General features: G+C 37.6%; 1 protein-coding gene across 1 annotated transcript in view; it reads left to right on the forward strand.

Annotated features, from left to right (window-relative positions):
- LOC121382808 (nucleoporin NUP188-like) overlaps nucleotides 1-12,300 on the forward strand; it is a 137,070-nt gene that overhangs the window by 40,053 nt on the left and 84,717 nt on the right. The window lies entirely within an intron of this gene.

The following is a 12,300-nucleotide window of genomic DNA, read 5'->3' on the forward strand; positions in this document are numbered from 1 at the left end:
GCCGTATGTGAAGGGTATTCTAAAGTGTGTGAGTGGATGGAACCGAGTGCCAAGCTCATGCATTGTTAGCCAGTTGGGGCGCAACGTAGCCCAGTAGTAAAGTGGATGACAGATAGTGAACATAGTTGTACCACAACTGGCTGTATGTGAAGGGTATTCTAAAGTGTGTGAGTGGATGGAACCGAGTGCCAAGTTCATGCATTGTTAGCCAGTTGGGGCGCAACGTAGCCCAGTAGTAAAGTGGATGACAGATAGTGAACATAGTTGTACCACAACTGGCTGTATGTGAAGGGTATTCTAAAGTGTGTGAGTAGATGGAACCGAGTGCCAAGTTCATGCATTGTTAGCCAGTTGGGGCGCAACGTAGCCCAGTAGTAAAGTGGATGACAGATAGTGAACATAGTTGTACCACAACTGACTGTATGTGAAGGGTATTCTAAAGTGTGTGAGTGGATGGAACCGAGTGCCAAGTTCATGCATTGTTAGCCAGTTGGGGCGCAACGTAGCCCAGTAGTAAAGTGGATGACAGATAGTGAACATAGTTGTACCACAACTGGCTGTATGTGAAGGGTATTCTAAAGTGTGTGAGTGGATGGAACCGAGTGCCAAGTTCATGCATTGTTAGCCAGTTGGGGCGCAACGTAGCCCAGTAGTAAAGTGGATGACAGATTGTGAACATAGTTGTACCACAACTGGCTGTATGTGAAGGGTATTCTAAAGTGTGTGAGTGGATGGAACCGAGTGCCAAGTTCATGCATTGTTAGCCAGTTGGGGCGCAACGTAGCCCAGTAGTAAAGTGGATGACAGATAGTGAACATAGTTGTACCACAACTGGCTGTATGTGAAGGGTATTCTAATGTGTGTGAGTGGATGGAACCGAGTGCCAAGTTCATGCATTGTTAGCCAGTTGGGGCGCAACGTAGCCCAGTAGTAAAGTGGATGACAGATAGTGAACATAGTTATACCACAACTGGCTGTATGTGAAGGGTATTCTAAAGTGTGTGAGTGGATGGAACCGAGTGCCAAGTTCATGCATTGTTAGCCAGTTGGGGCGCAACGTAGCCCAGTAGTAAAGTGGATGACAGATAGTGAACATAGTTATACCACAACTGGCTGTATGTGAAGGGTATTCTAAAGTGTGTGAGTGGATGGAACCGAGTGCCAAGTTCATGCATTGTTAGCCAGTTGGGGCGCAACGTAGCCCAGTAGTAAAGTGGATGACAGATAGTGAACATAGTTATACCACAACTGGCTGTATGTGAAGGGTATTCTAAAGTGTGTGAGTGGATGGAACCGAGTGCCAAGTTCATGCATTGTTAGCCAGTTGGGGCGCAACGTAGCCCAGTAGTAAAGTGGATGACAGATAGTGAACATAGTTATACCACAACTGGCTGTATGTGAAGGGTATTCTAAAGTGTGTGAGTGGATGGAACCGAGTGCCAAGTTCATGCATTGTTAGCCAGTTGGGGCGCAATGTAGCCCAGTAGTAAAGTGGATGACAGATAGTGAACATAGTTGTACCACAACTGGCTGTATGTGAAGGGTATTCTAAAGTGTGTGAGTGGATGGAACCGAGTGCCAAGTTCATGCATTGTTAGCCAGTTGGGGCACAATGTAGCCCAGTAGTAAAGTGGATGACAGATAGTGAACATAGTTATACCACAACTGGCTGTATGTGAAGGGTATTCTAAAGTGTGTGAGTGGATGGAACCGAGTGCCAAGTTCATGCATTGTTAGCCAGTTGGGGCGCAACGTAGCCCAGTAGTAAAGTGGATGACAGATAGTGAACATAGTTGTACCACAACTGGCTGTATGTGAAGGGTATTCTAAAGTGTGAGTGGATGGAACCGAGTGCCAAGTTCATGCATTGTTAGCCGGTTGGGGCGCAACGTAGCCCAGTAGTAAAGCACTCACCTGATGCATGGTAGGTCCATGATAGATTCCTGTCGGTGGGCCCATTGGGCTTTTTCTCGTTCCAGCCAGTGCACCACCACAGCTGGTATATCAAAGACCATGATGTGGATGGTGTATATAAAAGATTTCTTGCTACTAATGGACAAATATAGTGGGTTTCCTCTCTAAGACTGTTTGATATCCAATAGCCAATGATTAATAAATCAATGTGCTCTAGTGGTGTCGTTAAACAAAACAAACTTTTTGTTAGTGGTTTTGTCAAAGTGGAACTGATGTACAGTGAAAGTGATGAATGTTGACAAAAAGGAATGATGTTGGTGTTTATTCTGGTGTCGTCCTTTCACCCGAGGTAGCTCAGGCGTTTCACTCTGAATCAGAAGACGACAGTTTTGATGGGTTCGGTAACATTCAATCATGTGTACAGAAAGAATATTTCTAAATGCTGTAATATATTGTTGAATATGTTTACTTTTTTTGTGTGGAAAATATCCATTTTGGTCCTAAGAAATAACGAACTGTTTTATGTTGGGTTTTTTTTTTTTAATAAGTTTGACTTAAGAATTTTAAAGGGCAAGTCACTAAAACCAGTTGACAAGTAAGTGAAATGAGCGTCACATTTGTTTCATATACAATATTGAATCCGTCGCTATTTAAACTATATTTGACCTATGGCCTACAGTGTTCATTGAAAATGTGTCAGATATCCATCTAGTTAGAGTCAAAGCTGCACACCAACAATTAATAGCACTTTGGTGAATTTAGCCAAATCAGATAATATTTAGCTGCACAGAATTATTTTTTAAAATAGCTGTACACATGTATACAAATGACACATGGTTTTCAAATGAGCTTTTTGGCGATTTGGTAATAAGATATTTTTGCCAACTCCAACTTTAAAATGAATTTGGCAATTTTTTAAACGACTCTATAGTAATGTGTGAAATATCAAATTGACAGTCCCCATCCTTTTTTATACAATTACATATTCAGTACGGTTATCAGGTTTTTTTTTAACCCAGTATTGTTGTTCGATTGAAGGATATAAGAGGTAACAAATAATAGACTTAGTTAATGGAATTATGATATGAGATTTTGAGTTGCATGCTGAATGCAAAACTCTTGTAATCAGTAGTTTGTACACATGCTGATATTGGTAGATATCCAGGATTTGTAGAAGTTTTATCAAGTCTGTTTATTATCTGACTGACACCAAATGGTGTATATCCACGATTTGTAGAAGTTGTCTCAAGTCTGTTTACTATCTGACTGACACCAAACGGTGTATATCCACGATTTGTAGAAGTTGTATCAAGTCTGTTTACTATCTGACCGACACCAAACGGTGTATATCCACGATTTGTAGAAGTTGTATCAAGTCTGTTTACTATCCGACTGACACCAAATGGTGTATATCCACGATTTGTAGAAGTTGTATCAAGTCTGTTTACTATCCGACTGACACCAAACGGTGTATATCCACGATTTGTAGAAGTTGTATCAAGTCTGTTTACTATCTGACGGACACCAAAAGGTGTATATCCACGATTTGTAGAAGTTGTATCAAGTCTGTTTACTATCTGACGGACACCAAAAGGTGTATATATACGATTTGTAGAAGTTGTATCAAGTCTGTTTACTATCTGACCGACACCAAACGGTGTATATCCACGTTTTGTAGAAGTTGTATCAAGTCTGTTTACTATCTGACCGACACCAAACGGTGTATATCCACGTTTTGTAGAAGTTGTATCAAGTCTGTTTACTATCTGACCGACACCAAACGGTGTATATCTACGATTTGTAGAAGTTGTATCAAGTCTGTTTACTATCTGACTGACACCAAACGGTGTATATCCACGATTTGTAGAAGTTGTATCAAGTCTGTTTACTATTTGACGGACACCAAAAGGTGTATATCCACGATTTGTAGAAGTTGTATCAAGTCTGTTTACTATCTGACTGACACCAAACGGTGTATATCCACGATTTGTAGAAGTTGTATCAAGTCTGTTTACTATGTGACGGACACCAAAAGGTGTATATCCACGATTTGTAGAAGTTGTATCAAGTCTGTTTACTATCTGACCGACACCAAACGGTGTATATCCACGATTTGTAGAAGTTGTATCAAGTCTGTTTACTATCTGACCGACACCAAACGGTGTATATCCACGATTTGTAGAAGTTGTATCAAGTCTGTTTACTATCTGACCGACACCAAACGGTGTATATCCACGATTTGTAGAAGTTGTATCAAGTCTGTTTACTATTTGACTGACACCAAACTGAAAAAAACTTGTTCTGCATGCTGATTTTATAAAAAAGAAGAAAAAAGGTTTTGTCAAGTCTTGTTTAGTCAAAGGAAAGTAAAACAACAAACAAAGAATACAAAGAAGTTATTTGTTCAAACAAATTTAATTATCTAATAAGAATCCAAACCTAAAATACAAAGTGTGGAGAACAATTTTGCTGCCTCATCTTGATATGAGCCGAACATGGGGTAAACTGAAAGAGCAGTGTCTACTTGGTAATCACCTTGATATGAGCTGAACGTGGGAGTAAACTGAAAGAGCAGTGTCTACTTGATAATCATCTTGATATGAGCCGAACGTGGGGTAAACTGAAAGAGCAGTGTCTACTTGGTAATCACCTTGATATGAGCCGAACGTGGGGTAAACTGAAAGAGCAGTGTATACTTGGTAATCACCTTGATATGAGCTGAACGTGGGGTAAACTGAAAGAGCAGTGTCTACTTTGTAATCATCTTGATATGAGCCGAATGTGGGGTAAACTGAAAGAGCAGTGTCTACTTTGTAATCATCTTGATATGAGCCGAACGTGGGGTAAACTGAAAGAGCAGTGTCTACTTTGTAATCATCTTGATATGAGCTGAACGTTGGGTAAACTAAAAGAGCAATGTCTACTTGTTAATCATCTTGATATCAGCCGAATGTAGGGTAAACTGAAAGAGCAGTGTCTACTTGGTAATCATCTTGATATCAGCCGAACGAGGGGTAAACTGAAAGAGCAGTGTCTACTTGGTAATCAGCCGAACGTTGGGTAAACTGAAAGAGCAATGTCTACTTGGTAATCATCTTGATATGAGCCGAATGTTGGGTAAACTGAAAGAACAATGTCTACTTTGTAATCATCTTGATATGAACTGAACGTGGGGTAAACTGAAAGAGCAGTGTCTACTTTGTAATCATCTTGATATCAGCCGAACGTGGGGGTAAATTGAAAGAGCAGTGTCTACTTGGTAATCATCTTGATATCAGCTGAACGTGGGGGTAAACTGAAAGAGCAGTGTCTACTTTGTAATCATCTTGATATCAGCTGAACGTGGGGGTAAATTGAAAGAGCAGTGTCTACTTGGTAATCATCTTGATATCAGCCGAACGTGGGGGTAAATTGAAAGAGCAGTGTCTACTTGGTAATCATCTTGATATGAGCCTAACGTGGGGTAAACTGAAAGAGCAGTGTCTACTTGGTAATCACCCTCCATTATGGTTCCAGAGAACAATGACTGAGATATGTGAGTCACTTTAACACAAATTAACACAGTGTATGCAGCACAATAAAAAAAAAGCAAATGAAAAAAAAAAGTTGAAAGGAAAAAGTCAAGAAAAAAGACAAAGGGAAAAATATTCAATGGAAAAAAGGCAAAGGACAATTATAATAATAATTTGATTTGTATTTGTTGTCTTAGTTGTACTTATAGTTTTACAACATGAATATGAATGAAAAGTATAATGAGTTGACTTTTATCCTTTGACTTTTCCTTTGCTTTTTTTTGTCTTGCTTTTTTTAACTTTGACTTTTTTCCTGCACTTTTTTCCTTTGGCCTTTTCTTTTGACTTTTTTCCACGCACCATAAAAACCAGTGAAGAGCACTTGCTTAGTATGTCCTATACTCTACGTAGTCTCTGAAAGTGTAAATATGTAATAACATCTTTCAGATGAGTTCATGTATGTCATTCATGGACAGCATATCGAGAGAACTGTTTATCTTAACTGGAGACTGAACTGTGACAGTTTTTGCCATGGGCAAGAAGAAAATACAGGCAAAATAAGCACTTGGCCAACAGCTCTTTTTGACTGACTTATTTAACCAAGGCAGGATCTAACTCAATCGGTGTAACATGTTTGATATTTGGTTGACAGAAAGAAATGGAACATTTGTTCATTTTAGACTGGCTATTCAGTGTGTAACATGTTAATTGGACAGAAAGAAATGGAACATTTGTTCATTTTAAACTGGCTATTCAGTATGTAACATGTTAATTTGACAGAAAGAAATGGAACATTTGTTCATTTTAAACTGGCTATTCAGTATGTAACATGTTAATTTGACAGAAAGAAATGGAACATTTGTTCATTTTAAACTGGCTATTCAGTATGTAACATGTTAATTTGACAGAAAGAAATGGAACGTTTGTTCATTTTAAACTGGCTATTCAGTTTGTAACATGTTAATTTGACAGAAAGAAATGGAACATTTGTTCATTTTAAACTGGCTATTCAGTATGTAACATGTTAATTTGACAGAAAGAAATGGAACATTTGTTCATTTTAAACTGGCTATTCAGTTTGTAACATGTTAATTTGACAGAAAGAAATGGAACATTTGTTCATTTTAAACTGGCTATTCAGTTTGTAACATGTTAATTTGACAGAAAGAAATGGAACATTTGTTCATTTTAAACTGGCTATTCAGTATGTAACATGTTAATTTGATAGAAAGAAATGGAACATTTGTTCATTTTAAACTGGCTATTCAGTGTGTAATGTTAATTTGACACAAAGAAAAAGAACATTTGTTCATTTTAAACTGGCTATTCAGTATGCAACATGTTAATTTGACAGAAAGAAATGGAACATTTGTTCATTTTAAACTGGCTATTCAGTTTGTAACATGTTAATTTGACAGAAAGAAATGGAACATTTGTTCATTTTAAACTGGCTATTCAGTGTGTAACATGCTAATTTGACAGAAAGAAATGGAACATTTGTTCATTTTCAACTGGCTATTCAGTATGTAACATGTTAATTTGACAGAAAGAAATGGAACATTTGTTCATTTTAAACTGGCTATTCAGTATGTAACATGTTAATTTGACAGAAAGAAATGGAACGTTTGTTCATTTTAAACTGGCTATTCAGTTTGTAACATGTTAATTTGACAGAAAGAAATGGAACATTTGTTCATTTTAAACTGGCTATTCAGTATGTAACATGTTAATTTGACAGAAAGAAATGGAACATTTGTTCATTTTAAACTGGCTATTCAGTTTGTAACATGTTAATTTGACAGAAAGAAATGGAACATTTGTTCATTTTAAACTGGCTATTCAGTTTGTAACATGTTAATTTGACAGAAAGAAATGGAACATTTGTTCATTTTAAACTGGCTATTCAGTATGTAACATGTTAATTTGATAGAAAGAAATGGAACATTTGTTCATTTTAAACTGGCTATTCAGTGTGTAATGTTAATTTGACACAAAGAAAAAGAACATTTGTTCATTTTAAACTGGCTATTCAGTATGCAACATGTTAATTTGACAGAAAGAAATGGAACATTTGTTCATTTTAAACTGGCTATTCAGTTTGTAACATGTTAATTTGACAGAAAGAAATGGAACATTTGTTCATTTTAGACTGGCTATTCAGTGTGTAACATGTTAATTTGACAGAAAGAAATGGAACATTTGTTCATTTTAAACTGGCTATTCAGTGTGTAACATGCTAATTTGACAGAAAGAAATGCAGGGTATACTCTAGACAGTTTTTTAATGGTCCCTTTTTGGTTAATTGGGAAAAAATTACGTTTCAAATACAAAAAAGGCGATTTTCAAGAATAATCAATACCAGTACATTGATCAAATTAGTGATCCCATTTTATATATATCTTCATCATATAAAGCATTAAAAACTATACAAAAACAATTGTTTTATTTATTTAAACAAGTTTATCAATGTCTTTTTCATTGGTATTCATAATATTTAGTACAGGTGATGACATCAATAAGTTTATTAAAGATGGAGTGTTTTACTTTGGGGGTCTTTAAAACAAAAAGGCCATGACTGGTTGTATTTTACTTTTTGAATTAACATTACGTTGCACAATAACAACCATCACTTCCTCCTCCCCCCCCCCCCCCCCAACCAAATTATGTTTTGTCACGCATCCCATAATTCCTCCTTTTCTGAGTGCATGTTGTGTAATTCTCGAATGGCCCCGCTATTCAATCGTAAATAATAAAGAAGTTTTGTTTTAAGATATTTTATTGATAAAAAAAAAAGAATCAAAAGGATTGCACAACAATAAAGAAGTAACATACTTCTGGTCGGTAAATGTTAATTTTTGACTGGATCAACTTTATTAAGTTTCAATATCTATAATATGCAATCTAATAATCTCCCAGCAGAACTAATACATTGTAACCATGTACAAACTTGCACATGCTGTTCGCCACATGATGTGACATCGGTACGGCCATTACTTCAAAGGGAGGGAGTAGCACATTAAATTAAAGGGTTTTTCACTTAATTTACAACTACTGTAGTAATGGGGGTTTACAATTACAAAAAACATACCAAAAATGATTTTAAAAGTAATAAAACAATAATAATAAAATATTTGACAAAAAAAAGTATGAAAGATATGTAGGCCTACACCACTTTTTACAAAATAAAATCGTCTGCTTAAAATAGCACAGCAAATGGTAGTGCAGGGTGCACATTAAGTCAGTACTTTACTTTCTATGTCCGTTCAGACTAAGCAAATAGCGGATTGGACGTGTTGCGATAGATACCAAATATATGTTAACACAAATGAATGAATTAAAACAAAAAGTTGTATTCTTCTACCAAAAATGTATTATATCGGACAATCTAGGCATTATTACTAAAAACTACGGTACAACAGACTGTATCAAAAGAGAATACACTTCAAGTTGCATATCCAGGTCAGACTTGTTCGTCACATGTTCGTAATCAATTGGGAAACCGAAACGAAACTTCATCGATGTCATTGTCAGTTTTTTTTTTTAATACACATGTATACAATTAACTAAATTTGTAAACAAAACACTTAGCATACCCTCCTCCCAAGCATAACTCTATTCTGCCAACAGCACACTGTCATGTAGTACCCAGTCATGCATAACAATAAAGGGTTGACACCATCGTTAGAGGCACTGTGGAATCGACACCAAATTACAAGACAAAAGAACTGCTCACCGAGTGGGATGTGAAGGGGATTATGAGTTTCAAGTGACCATGTTAGGGCAACTTTGGGAATCTTAATTGGGAAACTGTTGGGTCGTAATTGGGAAAAAGTTTGGTATTGGATTGGGAATTTAAAATGCCCCAAATCAGGGGTTCTAGATTATGGTAGCCCCACTCCCATGGCTAGTGACATTTAATGTTGGGCTATTAAATAACTACTATCGCCATGCCCGATGGCTAGTAAAAAATTTTTTGTCAAATGCTGTATTTAAGTCTATTTTGTAAATAAGAATATCCTGCCCACCCACCCATATGCACCCACCTAAATCTAAGGATTTTAAAACTCTATCTCCTTCTTTAGGTGACTAATTTGATTACTCCTATTAGTAAAATTGTATTTACTTAAAGTAGGGGTAGTGGATTTTTAATCATGGCAAGTACATTTTTTAAAATCACTGATCCCATGGCTAGTGGATGTTTAAGCATGGCAAGTACATGTTTTTAAATCACTGATCCCATGGCTAGTGGATGTTTAAGCATGGCAAGTACATGTTTTTAAATCACTGATCCCATGGCTAGTGGATGTTTAAGCATGGCAAGTACATGTTTTTAAATCACTGATCCCATGGCTAGTGGATGTTTAAGCATGGCAAGTACATGTTTTTAAATCACTGATCCCATGGCTAGTGGATGTTTAAGCATGGCAAGTACATGTTTTTAAATCACTGATCCCATGGCTAGTGGATTTTATAACAATTCTAGAAGCCCTGCGAAAATACATTTCCCCAAAATAATCACCCCCAAATGAAGTACACACATGCTGACCTCAAAATAATCACCCCCAAATGAAGTACACACATGCTGACCTCAAAATAATCACCCCCAAATGAAGTACACACATGCTGACCTCAAAATAATCACCCCCAAATGAAGTACACACATGCTGACCTCAAAATAATCACCCCCAAATGAAGTACACACATGCTGACCTCAAAATAATCACCCCCAAATGAAGTACACACATGCTGACCTCAAAATAATCACCCCCCAAATGAAGTACACACATGCTGACCTCAAAATAATCACCCCCAAATGAAGTACACACATGCTGACCTCAAAATAATCACCCCCAAATGAAGTACACACATTTCCCCAAAATAATCACCCCCAAATGAAGTACACACATGCTGACCTCAAAATAATCACCCCCAAATGAAGTACACACATTTCCCCAAAATAATCACCCCCAAATGAAGTACACACATTTCCCCAAAATAATCACCCCCAAATGAAGTACACACATTTCCCCAAAATAATCACCCCCAAATGAAGTACACACATTTCCCCAAAATAATCACCCCCAAATGAAGTACACACATGCTGACCTCAAAATATTTCACCTCAAAACCACTGAAATGTTATGTTACATTAAAATAACTTGAAATTCATTTCTGAATATTGACAACTCTCCAGGAGTAAAACAACCTTCCTGCGCTGAGAAAAGACAAACGTCCTCATTGCGCCCAAATGAGTGAGATCTAAAGCCTTGTGTCTGTGTTAAACACTGTTGAAATAGAGCGTTCTCGCACAGGCATCTGTATGTTGGTCCACGTCTGCATCTGTAACACGAGTGAAATGCTTCTCTCCGGTATGGCCGATCGTCCCAGCTCGTGGTTTCTCCGTATCCTCGGAGTCTCGTCGGAACTCGTGTAAAACATCTCCTTCTGTCTCTGCTTCTCTAGGTCCAGGTGGTTCCGGCATCCACAGATGTCAGTCTTTGACAGGTGATCAGGTATTTTGCCCAAAATGTTGAAGAATGTTTCCTTCCAGTCTGCGTTCAGCGTTGAAACGCGAGGAAACGCTGACAAGATCTTTGGCACCAGGCATTCCAAGTTATTCACAACAATGAGTAAAATGTTCTTCCGTTTCAAAGACAAGGCATGTTCCACAGCAGCCGCCATCTGGATTTCTGACCAGTAGTATTCCGTGCAGTACTCCTTCGAGAAGTATATCACCACCCACAGGGCATCAGCGATGAACATGTCCAGCTGAGACAATTCGGTCCGGTTTGGCATGGCACGGTTCTCAAATTCACAGCAACTGAAGCCTTTCTCTTCCGCTTCATGGATGATAGTGTTGACGTCTTGCAAGTCTCTGGTATCGCAGCAGAAAAACAGGTGATGTTTCATGGTTCTTGGTAACGCTGGAACCAGACGCTGATAGAGATCCCCATCCAGCAGAGATTCTTCATCATTTGGAACAAGTCTCATTTTAGAACAACAGCAGCTACATATTATTTGACCCATAATGAACGGGATGAATGTATGTTTGTGTCTGGGCACGCCCTGAATTATTATGAATGGGTGACAGCTTCATGCTTCTTAGAAAATGGAACGTCCAGTGTGTCTATTTATAGTGTACATAGCTAGATATAACTTCCTGGTTGGTACATAGCTTATCTGTTCAGCTGTTTGACACTTTCCTTCTAAATGCCATTAATGTCTGTGTGTGCAGTCACTTGGAAATAAATAGTGAGAGAAAGTAACAAAATGTGTTATATGTGGAGATAACTTTGTTAATAATAATGTATTTTATATCACCATGACTTGTGTTTTCCCCATCTGTATACATTCCTAGGAAAAACACCTAACATCTATGTGGTTACTTCCCGGGAAATGGGCTGTTTAGCAGAAAGCACTGTTTTTTAAATACACACGGATGTCAGCATGGAGTGTTTATATCCAGTAACACAAGGTGTTACTCGTTATTTAATATATACTGATACAAACAAATAAGGGATCATTACCAGTTTCAGTGGTGGTGTAGTGGTTAAACCATCAGACTTAAGGCTGTTTGGTACTGAGTTCACATCCCTGTACTGGCTCCCAAGCATAGCGAGTTTTAATAACTCAATGCATACATGTAGGTGTAAGGTCACTACACCGACTTCTTTCTCACTAATCACTAACAACTAAGCACTAACTCTCTGTCCTGGACAGACAGCCTTCATAGCTGAGATCTGTGCCCAGGACAGCATGCTTAAACCTCAGTTGGATATAAGCACAATAATATGTAAAAACAAACAATAATGGATCAATCCAGCAGTGACTGCAACTAAAAACCATAGTGTCAGAAAGTTAACTGTTTTACTGA

The sequence above is a fragment of the Gigantopelta aegis genome, chromosome 10, assembly GCF_016097555.1.
Source record: "Gigantopelta aegis isolate Gae_Host chromosome 10, Gae_host_genome, whole genome shotgun sequence".
Lineage (NCBI taxonomy): Eukaryota > Metazoa > Mollusca > Gastropoda > Neomphalida > Peltospiridae > Gigantopelta > Gigantopelta aegis.